The sequence below is a fragment of the Nerophis ophidion genome, linkage group LG24 (genome assembly GCF_033978795.1).
Source record: "Nerophis ophidion isolate RoL-2023_Sa linkage group LG24, RoL_Noph_v1.0, whole genome shotgun sequence".
Lineage (NCBI taxonomy): Eukaryota > Metazoa > Chordata > Actinopteri > Syngnathiformes > Syngnathidae > Nerophis > Nerophis ophidion.
This window is the reverse complement of record NC_084634.1, coordinates 21,614,030-21,622,056: the sequence shown is the minus strand read 5'-3', so window position 1 is coordinate 21,622,056 and position 8,027 is coordinate 21,614,030.

The following is an 8,027-nucleotide window of genomic DNA, read 5'->3' as shown; positions in this document are numbered from 1 at the left end:
AAGGAAACTGAATACAAACCACTAGGTGGCAGCAGGTGGTGACAGTATCCCCCCCCTTAATCAACGGACGCCACCTGGCGGACCTCCTGGCTTCTCAGGAAATCTACGATAAAAATCAGTGATTAAGGATTTATCAAGTATAAGAGAACGAGATATCCACGAGCGATCCTCTGGCGAGTAACCCTTCCAGTCGATCAGAAACTGCACCCCCTTGCCTCGCCTCCTGGCGTCCAGAATGGTGTTGACAATGTAGGCCGGATGACCCTTCACCTGCAGAGGAGCTGGGGGGGACACTGAAAGGGGACTAAGGTCGCTTGACTCAACGGGCTTCAGGCGGGAGACATGGTAGACAGGGTATGACTTGAACGACTTAGGTACCTTGAGTCGAGCTGTGACAGGGGTGATCATCCGTTCCACCTCATATGGTCCTATGAATCTGGGTGCCAGTTTCCTTGACTCCCCTGGCAGCGTAACGTCTCTGGATGAGAGCCAAACCTTTTGGCCGGGTCTGTAGTCAGGGGCTGGTCTTCGGTGACGATTAGCCACGGTCTGGTTTCGTCTGGCAGTTTGAGACAAGGCGGCACGGGTATCACGCCAAACACGGTGCGCCCGGCGCAGGAAGGCATTCACGGAAGGAACTGCGGACTCAACCTCCTGAGAGGGAAATATAGGAGGTTGAAAACCATGCACAACATGAAAAGGAGACCGGCCAGTAGATGAACAAATGAGGGTGTTACGGGCATACTCCACCCAAGGGAGATAGGTGGACCACAATGCTGGATGTTGGTGACAGACACATCTCAAGGCCGCGCCTAAGTCCTGGTTGGCTCTTTCGGATTGTCCATTAGATTGCGGGTGGTATCCTGATGACATACTGACGGTCGCCCCCAACAGGTTGCAGAATGCTCTCCATGTAGCCGAAGAAAACTGAGGTCCTCTGTCAGATACCACATCCATTGGGATTCCGTGAAGACGAACCACGTGGGTGACCAGCAATTTTGCCGTTTCCAGGGAGGAGGGAAGTCTACGAAGGGGGATAAAATGTGTAAACTTAGAAAACCTATCAACAATGGTGAGGATAACAGAAAACCCCCTGGAGATGGGTAGACCTGTGACGAAGTCCAGAGCAATGTGCGACCATGGACGAGAGGGGATGGGAAGGGGCTGCAGCAACCCCGCCGGAGCCATATGGGATGGTTTGCTCCTGGCGCAGACCTGGCATGCGGCCACAAATCTCCTAGTGTCCTTTTGAACGGTTGGCCACCAAAATCGCTGAGTCAGTAGGAACTCAGTGCGTTTGGCCCCAGGGTGGCAGGCGATCTTGGAGGAGTGAGCCCAAGACAAGACTTCTGGACGGAGAGTCTTTGGTACAAAAAGGCGACCAGGGGGGCAACCAGCCGGAGTAGGAGAGTCCCTGGTAGCCTCCGACACCCGCTTCTCAATTTTCCACTGTACTGCACCAATGATCCGGGACTGGGGAATGATGGTCTCTAGGGGGGTGTCTTCTGTAGAGGGAGAGAACATCCTCGACAAGGCATCAGGTTTAACGTTGTGTGACCCTGGGCGAAAAGTGATGCAATAATCAAACCTTGTGAGGAATAGTGACCAACGGGCCTGGCGGGGATTGAGGCGTTGAGCAGAGCGAAGGTAGGCTAGGTTACGATGATCAGTGTATATGATGACAGGATGTTTGGCCCCCTCCAGCCAGTGCCTCCATTCTTGAAGAGCCAGGATGACTGCCAGCAGCTCTCGGTTCCCAATGTCATAGTTCCTTTCCGCTGGTGACAGGCGTTTGGAGAAGAAAGCGCAGGGGTGCAGCCTCTGATCGACAGTGGAACGCTGGGACAAAACAGCCCCTACACCGGTGTCAGAAGCATCTACCTCAACAAAAAATTGGAGATCAAGATTACAGTGAACTAATACAGGAGCAGAGGTGAAAAGGGATTTAAGGTGCCGAAAGGCTTGATCCGCCTCAGAGGACCACTCAAAAGGAACCTTGGAGGAAGTTAGTCTATTAAGCGGCTGCGCAATCTTACTAAAATTCCTAATAAAACGTCTGTAAAAGTTAGCGAACCCGAGGAACTGTTGCAACAGTTTTCTGGAAGTCGGAATTGGCCAGTCTACCACTGCTTGGACCTTAGCTGGGTCTGGTTTAACCTGCCCCTTTTCTACAATCAGCCCCAAAAATGACACAGTGGGAGAATGAAACGTGCACTTTTGGGGCTTAACATACAATCGGTTCTCTAACAGTCTCTGCAAAACCAGATGAACATGTTGGCGGTGTGTTTCGATGGAGCGTGAAAAGATAAGTATGTCATCTAAATAAACTACTACAAATCGACCTATCATGTCGCGGAGAACGTCGTTGATCAAACACTGAAAAACACCGGGAGCATTAGTGAGCCCAAACGGCATGACGCAATATTCAAAGTGGCCTAATGGGGTGTTAAAAGCAGTCTTCCATTCGTCGCCCTGACGAATGCGCACAAGGTGATACGCGTTGCGTAGATCCAGCTTGGTAAAAACTACCGCCCCATGCAGAGGTGTGAAAGAAGATTCTAGCAGTGGAAGAGGGTATTTGTTCTTAATAGTAATCTTATTTAGCGCTCGATAGTCAATACATGGTCGCAGCCCTCCATCCTTCTTCTTGACAAAAAAGAACCCCGCCGCTACGGGAGCGGAAGAAGGACGAATGTGTCCGGCAGCAAGTGACGAGGAGATATATTCCTCCATAGCAAGCTGTTCGGGACGTGAAATATTGAACAACCTTGACGAAGGTAGCGTAGACCCTGGAAGGAGGTCAATGGCACAATCATATGGGCGGTGGGGAGGTAGGGCTGTCGCCCGGTCTTTACAAAACACCTCCCTAAGTGAATGATACTCCTCAGGGATTAGTGATAAATCAGGGGGTTGCGGACTGGACGGAATGACTGGCTTAATAGGAGACGCAGCGGAACGCAGACAGTGACTATGACAAAATATACTCCAGTTCATAATCTTGAGTGTAGTCCAATCTATGCTCGGACTATGACGTTGCAAACAAGGAAGACCAAGAACTACAGGAGCCGAGCGAGACGGCATAATAAAAAAACTAACCTTCTCACGGTGGTTTCCCGAAATAAGGAGAGATGTGTCGAGTGTTTGATGCGTAATATTAGCCAGGTGACGCCCGTCAAGTGAGCTAACCGTCTTTACACGTTCGATACCCACAGCAGGAATTTTTAATGACTTAACAAGATCACAGTCAATAATGTTCTCATCTGCCCCTGAGTCAATAAGTGCCTTGATAGGGCATGATCCCCCCACCCAAAACAGAGTACCTTCTACTTGAAGTCTTCCCATCTGCTGAGGAGGTGCAGACGTAGCTGCCGGGGCAGGCGGCGAAGATGGTAATCTTGGCAGCGGAAGATCTCTGGTGGAAGCAGGACGGTCTTTGATAGGGCGCGCAGGGCAGTGAATGCGGAAGTGGTCCGCAGCTCCGCAATACAAGCATAGCCTCAGTTTTATCCTTCGACTCCTCTCCTCTGATGACAGGCGGTTGCCACCCAACTGCATGGGTATTGCGCCCTCTGGCCCCTCCTCCGGGGAACTGTAATCAGGAGGCGGAAGCGATCCCCCCTGAGGTTTGGACTGAGGTAGTAGAGGGCTGGTCGGTGACTGCCACCTGGTGGACGTAGGATCCCTCTCCTTTTGGGCTTGACGTTCTCGTAGGCGGTTGTCCAAGCGGATGGAAAGCGAGATGAGCTCTTCAAGGGTCTGGGTCTCGTCACGGGCCGCCAGCTCGTCTTGGATGCGGGGGCTGAGACTAGCCAGGAAAATTCCCCGCAATGCTCTCTCCTCCCAGCCGCTCTCTGCTGCCAGAATTCGGAAGGAGATAGAGTGGTCGGCTACGGAGGAAGTCCCCTGTCGAAGCGCGAGGAGGCGGCTGCCTGCCTCTCGTTCCCTCACAGGATGGTCAAACACACTGCACAGCTCAGCAGAGAACAGGGTTAGACTAGAGCGAAGTTCTGGTTTGCTCTCACATACCTCCATAGCCCAGCGTGCTGCTCTTCCGGCCAGTAGGCTGAGTATATATGCCACTCGGGCGGGATCAGCTGAATATGAGTGAGGCTGCTGTGCAAATACTAAAGAGCACTGGTACAAAAAGAGTCTGCATTTACCAAAGTCACCTTCATACCTAGATGGGTGTGGTATGCTGGGTTCCCGGGCACAAAAACTCGGTGTCGAGACTTCGGGGGAACCGAGGTTTGCTGCTGCCGGTTGAAGTACCTCCGGGTTTTGTAGCGGATGAGGGACAAGCATGCGGGTGTGCATCTCCCGCACCAGTGCTGTCAGTTCGGCCAGACTTTGATCATGTTGACTTATCTGCTGGCCATGAGCCCTGAGGGCCCGTCGAACTGGATCTTCGTCTGCGGGTTCCATCTTGACTTGGCGATTCTGTCACGGTTTGGTATTACAAGTGTGGCGAGGAACCCAAGGATGCAGACACACGAAGGGTGAGTAAAACAGTCTTTACTCAGTAGAATGTACTTACAACTAAGGGTGCTCCAAAAAGGAGATAACTAAGGACGACGAAGCAAAAAGGTAAACTCAAAAAGGGCTTCGTGGCAAAAACAACAAAAGTTATCCAATCTAAACTAAAACTTGGGCTGGAGTTTGCAAGACGTGCAACTACAAACTAAGACACAGGCTGGATGGCACCAGGAGCAGTCAGGAACAAGCGTAGCAAAACGCAGGAGAGATCTCGGAGTGAAGCCACAAGGTTGAATCGCCAAGTGCCATCCAGCTGCCAAATTGCAGGTTAAATATCCTCAATCAAAATTAGAAACAGCTGTGCACGTCTCGCAGCTCCACCCACGAGAGAGACGGGAACTGCAGGGGAAAGAGAACTGGAGTGAGGTCACAAGGTCAACTGCACCAACAAAGGAAACTGAATACAAACCACTAGGTGGCAGCAGGTGGTGACAATTTCGTTAACATGAAGGTGAAAAGCGTTACAAAGACGAATATATGTTTGATTGAATTGTTTACAAAAGCTTACAATTCAGAAATTATTGATAAAACTGTTGCATGCTTGTATAAGTGTTTGCTGAATATGAAATTATACTCAACCTCATATATTAAAATAAAATAGGAGAAGGAAGGAGGGATAACTATATTGGAGGAAGAATGGACAATAATATGGAAATATCAATGGACCTGTACCAGCTCACCCAAGTGGAGGGAGTTTGGATGGAAAAGTTTGATCAAATTTTTCATTACACTTTCTCAGAAGTCTCACTATGATGCCTGTTGGAGAAATTGTGGGAATTCAAACGCAAACCACTACCATGTTTTCTAGACTGCTCTACCATAAAGGACTATTGGAAAGAGATACACCAAGCTTTACAGGATATTTTTAAACGAGAAATACCCTTTGAAAGTAAAACTTAGTTTTTTGGATTTGCTCCGCAAGATTGGCTGAAGAAAGATACATATTTAATGAATATCCTACTGGTGGCTTGCAAAAAGACCATCACTAGGAAATGGATATCCCAGGAGAGCCCAACTTTGAAGCAATGGATGGAAACCACAATGGACATATATAAAATGGAGAAGATAACTGCCTTTATTAATTATAAATTGGAGAAATTTGCCTCATACTGGAAAAACTGGGTCAATTATGTCACGCCCTATAAGCCTGACGTAAATCTCTGGAATTAGTGTAGTGTTGAAAAAATAAAAATAAAAAATAAAAAAGATTACTCCCTATATGTGTATATATACATATAAGTATCTGTATATATTTATTTTATTGTATTTCTGTTCATTATAATTAATGTATTATCTATTTTTTGCTGATTTAATTGATGTATGTGTAGATACTACCTTTCTTTTGTTATCTCTGTTTCTTTTTCTTTTTTTGGGGGTGTGGGTGGTAAACAAAAATACTTTTGACATTTAGGGCAGACAATGGCTGTGTGATGTATGTGAATATGATTTAGTGGATGGAAATGTCTGATGCTGGATGTCAATAAAAATAAAATGAAAAAAAAAAAAAAGACAAAAGCCCTGCCTCTACCTGAAGTCGCAGACGATGACGTTGCAAGTGTGGGGGCTCCTCATATATTCACATTGTTTTTAATGGGAGCCTCCAACAAAAAGTGCTATTCGGACCGAGAAAACGACAATTTCCCCATTAATTTGAGCGAGGATGAAAGATTTGTGTTTGAGGATATTAATAGCGACGGACTTGAAAAAAAAAAAAGCGATTGCATTGGGACAGATTCCGATGTTTTAGACACATTTAGTAGGATAATTCTGGGAAATCCCTTATCTTTCTATTGTGTTGCTAGTGTTTTAGTGAGTTAAACAGTACCTGATAGTCGGAGGTGTACGTCTACAGGTGTCTTGACGCGCAGTGTCTCAGGGGAGTCGATGGCAGATATGGACCGGGCAAGCTCAGATTTTCTCCGGTGATAACCACAATTTTCCCTCCGAAACCTGCTGGTTGACATTCCGTCGTGTTTCATGTTCGCTTGACCACGCTCTGAGCCATGGTAAATTTTCACCTCCAGGAATTTTAAACAAGGAATCACCGGGTGTTTGTGTGGATAAAAGCTAAAGCTTCCCAACTCCATCTTGCTACTTTGACTTCTCCAATATAATTTAACAAATTGCAAAAGATTCAGCAACACATTTCTCCAAAATACTGTGTAATTATGCCGTTAAAGCAGACGACATTTAGCTGTGTGTGTGCGTAGCGCTCATACTTCCTAAAAACCTGTGACGTCTTGCGTACACGTCATCATTACATGACGTTTTCAAGACGAAACTCCCGGGAAATTTAAAATTGCATTTTAGTAAACTAAAAAGGCTGTATTGGCATGTGTTGCAATGTTAATATTTCATCATTGATATATAAACTATCAGACTGCGTGGTAGGTAGTAGTGGGTTTCAGTAGGCCTTTAAAGATGATACGCTTTATTTAAAAAAAAATCTTGCACAGGCAGGATCTACACAGAAAACAGGATTGGTCCTAGGATTGAACCCTGAGGGACACCAAAGGACAAGGGAGCACAGGCTGAAGCGGAATCATTGATTTGGATTTTAAAAGTTCTGTTTGTCAGATATGACCTGAACCATTTCAAGGGTACGTCTCTTAAACCCACACATTGTTCCAAGCGACTGATGAGAGTTGTGTGATCTCCTGTGTCAAATGCAGCAGTTACACTTAAAGTTAAATTAAAATGGCAGAATTGCCGGAATCAGTGGATTTTAAAAGGTTGTTAAAACTATTCAAAGTGCAGATTCGGTGCTATAGAAGGCTTTAAAACCGGACTGAAAAACAGCAAGAATAGCGTGCAAATCAAGATAATAATACTGTATATGTAAAAGCACAGCTCTTTCTCAAATCTTTGAGATAACTGTCACCAGAGATTGATTCTTGAAAAAAAACAAAGTTTAGATAACTATGATAACAAGTCAGTCTTTTGAACGGCCCTTTAAAGGGACATCTCCTTAAGATCTGGCTTCATTCGAAGAGCCATACATTTAATCTGTAATAAGTAGGCCCCAAACACGGGGCTATGGGGAAATAAAACAAAACAAAACTATTTCTGTCCTTTTGATATGTAAGTTATAAAACAAAACAAAGAAATTACATAAATATAAGCTTATTATTTAACAATGATAATGTTGCTTGAATTAAATCAAGAATGTCCTACACCCCCTATAAAAAAAAGGCAAATGCTGCGTTCTACTAGGTGTAGCAAACCCAGCAAGAAACACTCTTCACGCAACACAAATGTCATCAAACCTCACCTTTTAAGGGCCGCCTTTATGCAAAACCAACTTTTCTTACCTATTGGTACCTGTTTTTGTGCATTTTGGATCTGCATTAGTCTCAAAAATGTGCAAACAAATCCTGGAGGCATCGCAGACGTATTAATGAACAATTCTTCATACTTCCTCCAAACGAGCCGTTCAGAATTTGAGAATATTGTGAGACATTGTGCCTCAGATATGTCAGAGTATATCTCCGTAT